The 13,707-nt window shown below is 37.7% G+C and overlaps 1 protein-coding gene across 1 annotated transcript in view; it reads right to left on the minus strand.

Moving 5' to 3' along the window:
* CCDC102B (coiled-coil domain containing 102B) overlaps positions 1-9,207 on the minus strand; it is a 202,080-nt gene extending 192,873 nt beyond the window's left edge. The window contains exon 1 of the mRNA XM_037806288.1: positions 8,905-9,207. The gene's annotated coding sequence lies outside the window, so the exon portion shown is untranslated. The remainder of the gene's footprint in view (positions 1-8,904) is intronic.
* Between the last annotated feature and the right edge of the window lie 4,500 nt (positions 9,208-13,707).

Raw genomic sequence — 13,707 nt, forward strand, 5'->3', positions numbered from 1 at the left:
CAGGAAGTGAATAACCAGAATTTATATTTCTCAAAAGAACTAACTTTCCAGTCCCTGAAACACAAAATAGAAAATGTGAGCAAGGAAAGCTACAGTTAAAGACCAGTTTAAACTCTTGCATTTCTAAAAACTCTTTGTTCTTATCTATCTTATCAAATATATAGATATTTTCTTTCTTCAACTCCTTTCTAAATAATAACCCTAATACCACAATTTTAAGTCTTCTTCAAAAAATTGTTTCTTTTTATTCTTTATTTTATTTTTATTTCAAGGTGCCATGCTCACCCAGATTTGTGTCTTTCCTTTAATTTATAAAAACGGGGGGGAAAAAAAGAACATTATGAATTACTGGAATTGGAATTCATCATTTTCATCATTGTCTGCTTTTCATATCAATTAATTTTTTTTAAATTACAGCAAGCAGAGAATATATTGGTACTGATTATTTCCACAGGTCACCATATTTTACATACTTCTCATTATTAATCGAACATAAATATATAAATATAATGACATCAGAATGGTATAGAGAATACTGTGCAGACTCTGAAACCACCCCTGGATCTCTTCCTTGCTAAAGTCACTCGAACTCACATGGTTTCATTTACAACAAAGGGATTAATCTAATGCCTTAAATAAAATCTATGGTTACTCTGAGAATACTTGGTAATTTTTTATGCCTGGAATATTAGGCTCTCTGTTGCCCCAAATGGTGGTCACCAGCCAGAGGTAGCTAATGAGCACTTGAAATGAGGATAATCCAAATTGAGATGTGAAAAATTCTATGTCTAGGTTTTCCTGCCTGAGCATTGTTTTCTAATACAGTCTGTAGGGCCAGTCAAAACACCATGAAAGCAGAGAGAAGGTAAGTGAATGAGATCACTCGCAAAATTTAACTTAAGTTAATGTCCAAAGTATCTTCATATACATTGTCCTTAAAATAGTCGCACCTCTCAATTCCTTGACTTCCTTATCCAGCTCCAATAACCTCACCTCACTCATCCACCTCTGGGTATGCCCTGGATGCCATTTCCATAACTGCCATTCCTTCTGCATCTCAATGTTAAGCACATCTCTCTGATTAACCCTCCCCACTGCCCCCTAAATACTGTGCTTGGACCCAACTGGGACCTCCTTTCAGTGGATTCTGTTGCCTGTCACTGTCCCTTATCTCATCATATCTGCACTGGCCTCTCTATTCTGTGCTCCACTGTCAACTCCCACCTTCAGCTAGCATGACCCTCTCTCCCTTTATATTATTTGCCTAGAAAACACCAGTTCTGGTTACTTCCAACTATCCTCTTGCTCCATATCTTCACCTGAGCTCCTGATCATACTCGGAGCATAATACACCCCTTGTCATCTGGTCGCTCTTCAAATTGTTGACCCCAACCCCAAAACTCAAACAGACCCCTAAGACTGCCAAAGCAACCCTATCCCATTTCCCTGATCAATTCACTATCCCATTCCCTCTGAGTGACTCCATGCATTTTCTGTCTTCTAACTTCCCATACTTTCCTCACCCCCTCCATCCCATTTCACTGGAACGAGAGAAGTAATCAAAGGACAATGGCTGTTACCATGGGGGTTACCCAGATCCTCTGCCTGTTACCATGGGGGGACCATCCCTGGCCCTAAGGACAAACCTTCCATTTGCAGGTCCATCACATCCCTTCTTACCAATTCAAGGGCCATGGTTCCTGCAAATATACTCAAGAGCATAACTCCCCTCTCAACCCTACATCATCAGATTATCCTTCTCTGGTAGATCATTCCATAGGCATATACACTAGCTGTAATCACTTCCACATAAATTAAAATGGTCTTGATTTTTATCCACTGACCATCCCATTTCTCTGCTATCTTCAATAGTAAAAATCTTCAAAAGACTCTTCACTCATCCCATTGTCTCTTGAATTTTTTGTATCAGTGTTCCACCCTGGTTCTTCACAAAAAGAATTCATGACTTCTACATTGCCAAATGTAATTAATGGGTTATTCTGCCCTGTTCTGATTGATCAGTCAGTAGCATTTCAAATAAATGGTGTACCAGATTGAATATGTCCCTCCAAAATTCAAGTCCACCCAGAACCTCAGAATATAACATTTGCAAATAAGGTCTTTGCAGATATAATCAAGTGATGATGAAATGATACGTTTCAGGGTGGGTGCTAAATCCAATATGAGCTGGTGTTCTTAAGAGGCAATTTGGACACAGGGACACACAGACACACAGAGAAAGGATCAAGAGATGACAGAGGCAGAGAGTGGAGAGAGGTGTGGAGCAGATCGTCTCAGAGCCTCCAGAAGGAAACAAATCTGCTGACATCTTGATTTCGGACTCCTAGCCTCCAGAACTGCAAGAGAATAAATTTCTGTTGTTTTAGGACAGGCAGCAACTTTGTGGTAACTTGTTAGAGCAGTCCTAAGAAACAAATACAATTGGTCATTCCCTCTTTTCAGAATCCCTCACTGGGCTTCTGAGCCTCACTCTCAGGATCCTGATCCTGCCTCACTAGTTGGTGAGGTGATCCGCCTCTCACCTGCTCTGCTGGCTCTGCTTCCTCTCCCCACCTCTGACCTGAGGTGCTTTAAGCTCTGCGTCCTCAGCCCTCTTCTCTTCCCCAGTGGTCATCGCTCTTGTGAACCCATCAGTCCTGTGCCTCCAAGTCCATCTGTTTGCTGATATTTTCCAAAATGATATCTCTAGCCTGAGATTTCCCTTCAGGTCCAGAATGATGTGTCCGGCTCTAATTGGCATCTCAAACTTCACATGTTCAAAAACAAACTCTTCTGTCTGCTCCACCTCCTCCCTATCCAAACCTGTTCCTCTCAAAGTCTTCCCTATGTCAGGCAATGAGTATTTCATTCTTCCGGTTTATCAGACCTAACCTAGAAGTCATCCTTGCTTCCTCTCTCTTTCTGGTACTGCACGCAACATTGCTGTCTGAAAAATCTGTCAGCTCTGGCAGGAAAACATAAACTATAGACCTAATCTTAACAACCCCATCTCCTGTCTACTTCAAGTAACCTCATCCCTCTCCTGGACTATGGCTATCATTTTTCACCTGGTCTCCCTGCCTCCACCTTTCCTGCACACCAAGCTGTTCTCCACGACACTGTTGGAGTGATCCTTTTAAAAGCCACTTGTATTATATCACTTCTAGGATCAAAGCACTTAAATGGCTTCCCATCAGACTCAGAAGTAAAGAGAAAGTTGTGACTGTGGTTGACAAGGTTTTCATGATCCAGAGGCAGGATATTTCTCCAGACTCTTCTCCAGGACCCAAGATTTCTGGACCTGAGGCTCATATATTTGGGTGGAGACAGTCTTCTTTTGATAAAACATTCTCTTGAAGCCTAAGCTGGATTCATTTCACAGCCAACCACCCTCTGCGTATGGCTCTCCCTTGCTTACTCCTCTCTAGCAGCCATCCTTCTGGCCGTTCCTTGAGAAGACAAGCCCTCTACTGACTCTAGACTTTAGTGCTGGTTGTTTCCTTTGCTGATGACCCACTTCTCCAAGATTCATGGGTAGATTCCTTACTTCACTCACCCTGACCAAGGGGCAGTCCTGATCGTATCAAAAGGACACTCACTGTCTCTTGCCTCTGGTCTGGCTTTTCTTACTTCTTATCACACACTTAATACATGACTCTATATATATAACTCATAATCTGAGGATCCTATTGCCTTACCAGCTAGAATATATGCTTGATGAGAGCGGGAGCTTTTAGTTTTGTTCATTTCTCTATCCCATTGCTAGAACAGTGTCTGAGACTTGGTGGACTTTTGTTGCTGAATGCACAAAATCTGGAAGAAAACAGAATAACACAACTACTCTTTCTCTCCCAGATGCAAGTATTACACATTCTCCTATATTCTTAGTTGAACAAGTCAGATTCTTTTAAAGAAAGTGACTTTTTGAAAATTGAATGCTGGCAGACTTTTAAAATTACCCTAAAAATGAGTTTTGATTGAGGTTCATTTCTATTTCAATTACTATTAAAAACTTTATTCTTCTAAATAATAAATACACATGCTTACAATGAATACCCAAATCTACAAAAGACAAATATTTACACTTGTTTGTCCAAGATATTTTTGAAACAGTTTGGAAAATGGTTGGGAGATTAGAGAGAAAAAGGCATGCATATTCTTTCCAGAAGACAAGAGAATCACAGAGTTGCAAGAGAGTCAAGAAATTGTGCAGAGTGGGGAAAAGTCCCTCGTGTCCTATTTTTTTACTTCTTATATTAAGTTGCTGATAAATATCTAGGTTTCTGGAATGCATCATTTTCATTAATTTAGATACAAAACAACCTACTCAATAATATGAATGGAACTCAGCCACAGAGTGGCCAGTGACTACCCAACTCACGAGAATCCGTTAATGCACCATCAGAGCAGGGCTTTGTTTTCACCCAGGCTTGGGCTCTGGTCCACTCTGAGAAGCCCACATCTCAAGGGCAGCACTGGTGCACTGCCTGTATGAATACTAGAATATCCCCCATCACTCTGCTCTGTCAGGCCAAGTTTACTGCAATGAGAGCATCCTCTTTGATAGAGGATTCACTGCGTCCACATCAAAAGTTCAGAAGCCAGATGCCAATTCATCTTGCATGATCATCCGTAGAGTCTGTTTATAACATGACGCAATTGCAGTAACGTTTTCAATCCACACTATCATAAGTTTTATAACTTAAGCTTGTAGTAATCTAAATAAAAAAAAAGGGAATGGAGCAACCCAGGGAGCATCAGAAAATCATACTGGAGCAACGCTAATGAGTCTGGCTGGAGCCCAGCTCGTTCCTGACATTGGCTGGACCCACAAGAAGGTTCTGAACTAAAGATGGAGTGAATTGGACCTGAACTCTTAGAAAATCACTGGGATTACTCTAGCTCCTGACTTGGGGCAGGTTAAAAGATGTTGCCAATAGAACTTTCCTGGGCTACGTTAAACTTCCATGGCCTTCCACATCTCCCTCTCCTCTCCTGAGTCAGTGAGTTCTATCACCCCACTGAGCTCTAACAATTTTCACTCTTCATTTATAAATCACATTTTCATCTCATCCAGAAGATGAGCAGAGGACAAGAATCCTTGAATGTGTGGTGAATAATAAGGCCATTTTATATTTTTGCCGCCATCATAAATTTAACTTAAAATAATGTCTTCATAACCCAAAATCCACTAAGGGAGGAAATGAAAGACTATATGAAAAATGTTCAAAAGTATTTCCAGATAAAAGCTAGTCTAAAGCTGCTAAAGGATCTTCACTTAAATATTGCCACTTTACCTTGTGTTATTTTTTCTAAATGCATCTTAGAAACACATGCTCCTGCGTCACTGACTGAGAGACTCACTGCTGTTTTTTCCAAAGCCTCAATTCTACAAATTAAAAGCAGCCTCTATGATAAGATATCATGGGTAAGTTCTGTAATGAGCATATTTTTTTTTTTTTAACTTATACTAAAGACATCTCTGTCTTTGGCTTAAAAAAAAAAAAGAAAGAAAGAAAATGAAATCCTTGTCTTAGAAGTTTAGCATCAAATAACTTTACATCTTTGCTGTCTTTATAAGATGCAAACTAAAACACTGAAATGCAAGACACCTCACACCCTCCAAAAGCTACACATAACAGCAATTGTTTGTAAGTACTACTGAATATAAATCAGCCCAGATAATATCTAAGTATATGATAGTATTTTAATAACACTCTACTAAATGTCAGTGAAATGGGACTGAACACAAACCACCTTCTCTCTGCTGAGCCAATTTCCTCCAGTACAATATCCAGTTTTCATTTTAATAATCATCTCCTATGGTCTCATACTCACCATATTTGGACCTTGTCAAGCACCTATAATTAGCCAGAGCACTGGGGACTGGGCAACTGCTTATATAAAATGTCATCTGTGGTATACAGTCCAGAGCCATTTAATTGTAATAGAATGTCATAAGGTCAATGACTGAAGTATTTGAAATGACAAATCTATATATATATATATATATCATTTAGTAATCATAAATTTAAAAGGATAAATCTTTGCAACTCATTTATCCTCATCTGTTTGTATGTTTAGCATAAATGAATTTCTCCAATGAAGCCTAATTAAATGAAAGAAGACTTCTAAATAATAGATAGTAGGTTTCTTAAATGATAGTATAGAAATCATTTATATATACACACACACGCACACAAGCACATGAACACACATACACACAAATAACCAAAAATCTTGTGATATAATGAGCTAATATAAGGTAATATTTTTGTTTCATTGAAAACATTGAAACATAGAAAAGAAGAAACTGAATGCTCTTCCTGATACTAGTCCTATTTTACTTTGAGGAAAAGTAAACTAACATGTTTAAGGTTTGGATATATGAAAAGAGGAACAGTGTTAACAAATAGACTATATTCTTTTTACTTTGAATATACTGTAATCTGCATTAGGTACTTTCAACACAGATTTTTATATATATTCTTCATCCATTAAAATAAAATTTATATGATACTTTTCACTGATCATAATTTAGTCTCTCCCTGATTTTAAGAGCACATGGTCACTAAGTGTTCATTCATATCAAGCATCACAAAAAAATCAAAGGAGAGCCAATGTATTTCCAATATCATTTCCAGACACTTCATTTATTTTGTTTGTGAATAATGGTTCAGTGAAAATCAATAATGGAATGTCCTTTGAGAAATCAGAAGATATCTTCTTTGAATACAACATTCAAGAAAATAAGAGAAAAGCATGAGTCGAATTTGAGAACAGCAGATTTAAATGTAGAAGCCACCCCTTATTTCCATATCAATTTCTTCTCTCTCTTTGCCCAGGGTAGAGGGGATCCCCTCAGAGACTTTTGATTAGCTCAGATTTACAAAATGTCAGAATTCACCTTTGGATTGTTGTCTCACTGCCTCCTTTTTACCCTGGGGTTCCTTTCAAACCATTCTACTTAACTTCTGCCAGATTCACATTCCTAAGATACCAGTGCTCTATAGTGGAACTAGCTCTGGGGCCAGGAAGCCATTGTTCTGAATCTGGCTTCAGCACCTACTATCTTTGTGGCTTTAAATAAATAATTTAATGTCTCTGAACATCAGATTCCTTCAGGTGTAAAATGAAGGTTATGCATAAAATTTTCAGTTCACTGCACAGTTATCAAATTAACAGATGTGTATGCATATGGAAATCAACTTTACATGTATATAAATCAACTTCTGTTCATGATGATAATAATGATGATGACAGTGGTGGTGATGATGATGATGATGACAATGATAAAAAGGGGAACACTTTATCTCTTCTCAGGAAACTGCAATTGTCCCTCTTGTATGACAGATAGGGACAAGATTATGCTGTATATATTTTAAGATGCTCCACAGATTTGCCCCACTCTATCTACTTAGCACAATACCTGCTACTCCACAGATAAATATTTTCTTCTCCAATCAGGCTGACTAGTCACCACCATCTTTCCCCACTTCATGGAAATTCATGCCTCCAAACTATTAGCTCCAACTACTTCACTGAAGTAGAATACTCTTTTCCCTTCTCATCAACCATCCAAGTTCCACTGATTTTTCAAGGCTCAGCTCAGGAAGTCAGACCTCTCTTTCAAAGCTGCTCAAATTTCTCTAGCCCTAAAATCCCTGCTAAAAGAGAATTTTTGACGATTCTGGCCTTACGGCAGAGTCCAATTAACCTTGTGATAACAGCATGGGAGATACGATACTTCATCAGATAGAGCTGGCCTGAGATCAGTTTTCATACTTTTAAGAATTACTGACATTATCTTTGTGGCTCTAAGAATTAGATGAAAAGCCTCAAAAGTCATTTAAGGCCACATCCATTGTGAGGCCCCAGGAAGATATGTCCCAGTGATCAGGCAATTACTGAATCCAGTGAAAACAAATGAAGAATGCACTAGTGAGACAATGAAATGGTCTATCATTTCACAAGAAAACTATAAGTTCTTGAAAAAATTCAGTTCACATAAAGAATTTTTCCAAATATTGTTCAAAGAGATTGATTAATGGTTTAAATCAATGTTGCAAAATTACATGAAACTTTTACATGTACTGTATCACCAGCTTTTCAAGATTCCTTTCTAATGTAATGCTTTCATTAGAATATGGGGGGAAAAGTCAGCAATCAAGATTATTTTAATGTATATTTGAGGATGTTAATTGATAAAATGATTTATTCACAACAAAACATCTAATCAAAAATTGTACCAACACCTTCTCCCACAAAAAGATAATCTAAGATATATTCACATGCTTTTAGAAAAGAGAAAAGCCAATGTTGATATACCTGAGAATAACTAGAAATATCATTGTGTATTTCAATGTCATGTGCTATTTACACATTTCTAATTGTAATTTTTATTTTAGCAATATTTTCCTTATATTTCCACTTAATAGACTTACCTATACAACATTCAGGTTATAATTTATCTTTACAAAACCTTCAGCAAATACTTCCCAATGATTTCCATCCAGCATTTCCCCCCTTCAGTTCTGAAATTGTTTTCTATGTAAATGTCCATTTCCTATATATTATGCACAGGATATTATTTTGTGTCCCTGTCTCATCCATACTATACAGGTAATTTATATAAAGAAATCAATCTGAGTGCTAAATTTGAAGTATAACTTCCTGTTAACAAAGACAGGAGTTCAACCCGAGGAACAGTAAAATTAAAATAACTCTGAGTGCAAAAAGAGCATAAATATGAGGATTTGCATAACAACTTTTCTTTTTTTTTTACTGCAAGAGTATAGATTACTTCAAACACATTTATTCACCCATAATCATTTGGAACTAAAAAACAAGATTTTAATAGTAACATATTATATTACTGTCTGAATTTAGAGTTAAAATTCTTACCTGAGTTTGGTTAGTATGTAGTTTTTTTTTCAAGGCAGGCAATACCTGACATGCTGTCAGGATGAATAACACCAGCAGTGGAAAAACGGAGAGGGAAGGGCCAAGATCAAGTCCACTTTTAAAAGAAATTCCAAAGCCTTCTGTTTCACAGAGCCACAGTAGTTTTGTTCTGCATTTTATAAGCAATTGTCTTTTGCCTTGCTCAGAGAACAACACATGCTCTGCCCCAACAGGAAAGTATAAAAATTTAAAAAGAAAACCACAAGGTTATTAAACACTCTTACCCTCTGGGCTTGCTGGCGGCTCTAGTGTCTCCGTGTTACAGACACATGTGTAAACAACAGAATTTCCTGCATCCTTTTCTCATCTGTTTAGTTCTGGGGTCCTGGCCAACAAGATTATTTCCAGCACTAGGGCTACTCCACAGTAACTTGAAAAGGATTCCTATTGGTTATGAAGTTTTATCAAAACCAATACCTCAACACCCTCTTTGAAACACAAGAGAGTGAATCAAATTAAAATCATTTTTAGTGTCTCCTATCTAATCACAGTTATCCAAAGATTTCCATTCCATTCATTTAAGACTATGCGCTATGCATGAAAGAGGAAGAAAAGACCCCTGCCTTTATTCACAAGTTTGTTTCATGTTTAATAATAATAGGCATAACTTGTAATAGCAATAGAAAAATTAAAATGGCAAAACAAAGAAAAGCCATTAAAGTATCTTCTCTGCAAAAAAGAGTTAAAGCAAGATTACGCTGCAGATCACAGAAATAATAGAAAATGTAATTTGCCCAATCTAATTTTGGTTTGATTGTCAAAAAAAGGAAGAAAAGAAACAATATTTAATAAAACATTCACATATATAAATCATGGTTCAAGAATTGTATGTCGGAACACTTGATCTCAGTCATGTTGGCAGGGATTGTGAGTTAAAGACTCCAGGGCCTCCAGGGAGAGCTCTCTGACTCCTTTCCCTGGAGGAAAAACAGTGGTTTCCAGTGACATGACTCAGCTGTCAGGAAGTGTTCTGATGAAGGGGTGAGGGCAGACCACATAAGAGAGTTTTCCTGGTTAAAACCAACAACAAAAAATGCTCAAATGGGCAGAGGAAAAAGCAATCAATACGTTTCTTTTAAGTAGCATGAAAACAGCATCTGAAAGATAGAGGACATATATCTTCCCCAATATTCCGAGTCGATTAACAGGTCTGCCATCATCTATTTCTTCCTAACAGCTTCCTTCCCTCCTGACCATTTTCAGGTATAAAGCAGTTAGCCCTTTTGAGCTCAGGTTCCCTTTGCCCCATCTTCTCAGCTTTCCTGTATCTGTGAACTCTCCCCCTTGATTGGATTTTTCCAATGATATTTTAGACACAGTAAATTCTTCAGCCAAAAAGAAAACAAAACAGGCTTCCCTTGATCCTAATTTCATTTCCAAGTTCCATTTTCCTCTCCTTCATGGTCAACTGATTGAAAGAGCTCTCTCCCCATTTAATCTACTCTCTACCCCCTTCACTGCTCCAAAATGCTCTTCCTGAAAACACACACACACACACACACAAACACACACACACACACACCACGAGGAAAACATTTGTTTTTTACAATTCAGAGACTCCTGTGTGTCCTCGGTCCACTTGGCATCTACACAACCTCTGACTCTGTTCACCACCAGCCTGTTTGGAGACACTCCTCTCGGCTTTGATGAGGGCTCCTGTCTCTTGACACAACACTCTCCTGGTCTTCCTCTCGGCCAGCCTTGCTGTGTCTTCTCACTCTCTTTGGTGGCTCCCTTTCTCCTCCCGTGTCTTGGTGTACACCAAGACCTTGTTCTCATCTAAATCCAGCTCCTCCTCTGGATATTGGCACACATTCTTGTGGTTTCAATTACCATCTCTTTTTCAGAAGACTCCCAAATATCTACATTTGGACCCAATCCTCTTCTGAGATTCCAACTGTTATATGCATCTGCACACTGTAAACTTCTACTAGAACATACCACAGCTATGTCAAAATCAACAAGTCTAAAACTGAAGTCACCATTTTTCCATGGACCTGCTATGTTTATATCAATAAGTGCCAACTCAATCTTACAGTTAGTTAAAGTAAACTCCTGGAAGTAACCCTAGACTCCTTCTTCTAGTCTGTATCCAAACACAAGTGTCTTGATTTTATTTCAATAATTTGCCCAGTCCTCTCTCTTTCCACTGCCAGCTACTCTGATTCAGGGTACTATTATACTCTGCCTGAATCAGAGTCATGTCTTCATCAGTTATTTGCCTGACCCCAAACGTGTTCCCCTCTGTCTTTAGCAAAAGTTACAAAGTAGTTCCGGTGGTAGCATCTAGTTCAGTGGCCTTTGTTGAGGTACTGCCATTCCGTCAAGATTTTTTACTTACTTAATTAGTTAATGAACTTACTTACATAATAAAATTTATTTTTAGAACAGTTTTAGATTCACAGCCTCATCTTCACAAAACATTGTCTTCTCTTGGTTTTCGGAGCTAGAATTAGTATTTTTCTGTCAGGTCTTTAACACCTTCCTTTACTTACTATCCTCTCTTCTCTCTTTTTAATGGAAAATCTGCAAGGGTCTAGCCCTGGCTCTTCTCCTACTCCACATCTTCCCCCTAGGTGATCACATCTGGTTTTTGGCTTCTTTTGCCATATAGACAATTCCCAAACCTATATGACCAGCCCACTGCAGTTTATCAAGCTTTGGATCTGCATATCTGTCTTATAAGAACACTCACTAGGAACTATTTAATTCCCTTAATTATCTCCAAGAACCAAATCCATTATATTTCTTCCCAAACCTGTACTGTGTCTTGTATTTACAATCTTAAATATTGACACTTCCACCCAGCTAGTTTTTCAGGCTAGAAACCTTTCTATCATTCCTGAGTTCTCATGCCTCTTCACTTTCCAACTTCACTTAACAACACACCTTCACAGTAAAACCTGAAAGAATTATCTACATCTCTCTCTCCACTTTGTCACCTCCCATGTCTTCTGAACGCACACCAGTCAGGTTTTTGTCTCCCATATCAATTTTTCACTGGCAAATTTATAAATTACTGATCAGTAAAAATTGACCATAAATTCAGGGCATTGTCACAGATGAAGTTTTCTCAGGTGAAAGTTACTGATTCCCCCATCACATATTTCCCTTAGTTTCAAAAGTGGCACAGGGAAACTGCTTGGTCCTTATTGCCAACTCTTGCTCACAAATTTTTGTTGATTGATATCAGGGGACCCACTGGCATCATGGGAACAAGGTTATCCCATGTCTCTATCCTGGTTCAAAGGCTACATTGACACCATGGCTTATCTCTCACACACACACACACACACACACACACACACACACACACACACACGGCAGCCCCTCCAAAGACAGTCTGATGCCTTAGGAAACCACGTTTAAATAAAGTAAAGCGCCTTTCTGATGAGACTCCTGGCATGAGCATGAGGGGCAGGAGAGGTATAACAAAGTCTAGGATCCTTCAGAACTGCAAAGGACACTGAAAAAAAAAAAAGAAAAGAGATTCCCACTAGTATGAAGTACATTAAAGGGATCCATTCCAAAATAAAAGGCTTTCTTCCTTTTAGATGTGGGTGTGGGGAGCTTGCTCACCTGCTCTCAATGGGAAACCTGCCTGGGGACAGTCCAAACCCCACTAGGGGCACCTCAAGGGTTAACGTCCACAGGGTAAACAGATGCACCCCCTGCAGCCACCAACTCTGAACCCCAGTTACTTCATCTGCAGAATGAGGCCAATAGACTATTTTGAGTTTATTTTGAAACTGCTAAGCAGAATCCAGAGCTGGCACATAGTAAATGCTCATCAAATGGCAGATTATCAATAATAATAACAACATAGACTCAATTATATTGAAAAATTATGCCCTCACATGCAGTTGAATTTTTTGGTTTTCACTTCAATTAATCAAGTTGTGATTAAAATATTGTCCTGATCTTTTGAAAACAATGTTAATTTGTTTTTTAAATATATTGAAGAGTCATGGTTTTCCTAAAAAGATTAAAAGATCAAACTGCCCTTAGGATTGCATTTTCATTCTGGTTAATCAATATCGATGAATTCAAATCTGTTTTTATCCTTAACTATAGGAAACTGGGGAGTTACAATGGCATCACTGAACAGTGCTAGAGAAAGACAACTCTGAGGCAGATCAAACATTGAGAATACTAATACTCTAAGGTAAAAAACAAAGTAAATGCAAAAACATCCATTTAATTGAAGTAAAAATTAAATACATGCTATCATTAGCTCATTAAATAATGGCACTAATATTCCGTCTTATATCTCTCAAAACCCTGGCATAACTTACATTGCCTTCTAAAAAATTGTGGGAGAGAATAGAAAGAGGAATTGAGGTTCATATTGTAAAATGTAATATTTTGAAAGGTAATTATATTTCAGGATATGGACATAGATATATATATATGTGATTTTCTTCATGAATTTCAAAATACCCCAAATCAACAAAAATAGAAGCTTTTGGCAATAAGCCAAAAAAAGAGAGCAATTAATATCATCAAAATCCTTGAAGTACAAAAAATAATAATGTTCTAAAGCTTGGTCTATAAACATTATTAAACTCTTTCCAAAATAATCCAATAATGAATAAATGTTTGGCTTAAACATTGGGCTACAATTGTTTCTTCAAATAGAAATTGCATTCCTATGAGTTCAAACCAGAGGAAATTTACGTTTCTGGTTAAATGGCAGAAATTGTAAACACATGATTGCTATACTAAAGTTAATTTCAGTATTTA

The sequence above is a fragment of the Choloepus didactylus genome, chromosome 16, assembly GCF_015220235.1.
Source record: "Choloepus didactylus isolate mChoDid1 chromosome 16, mChoDid1.pri, whole genome shotgun sequence".
Lineage (NCBI taxonomy): Eukaryota > Metazoa > Chordata > Mammalia > Pilosa > Megalonychidae > Choloepus > Choloepus didactylus.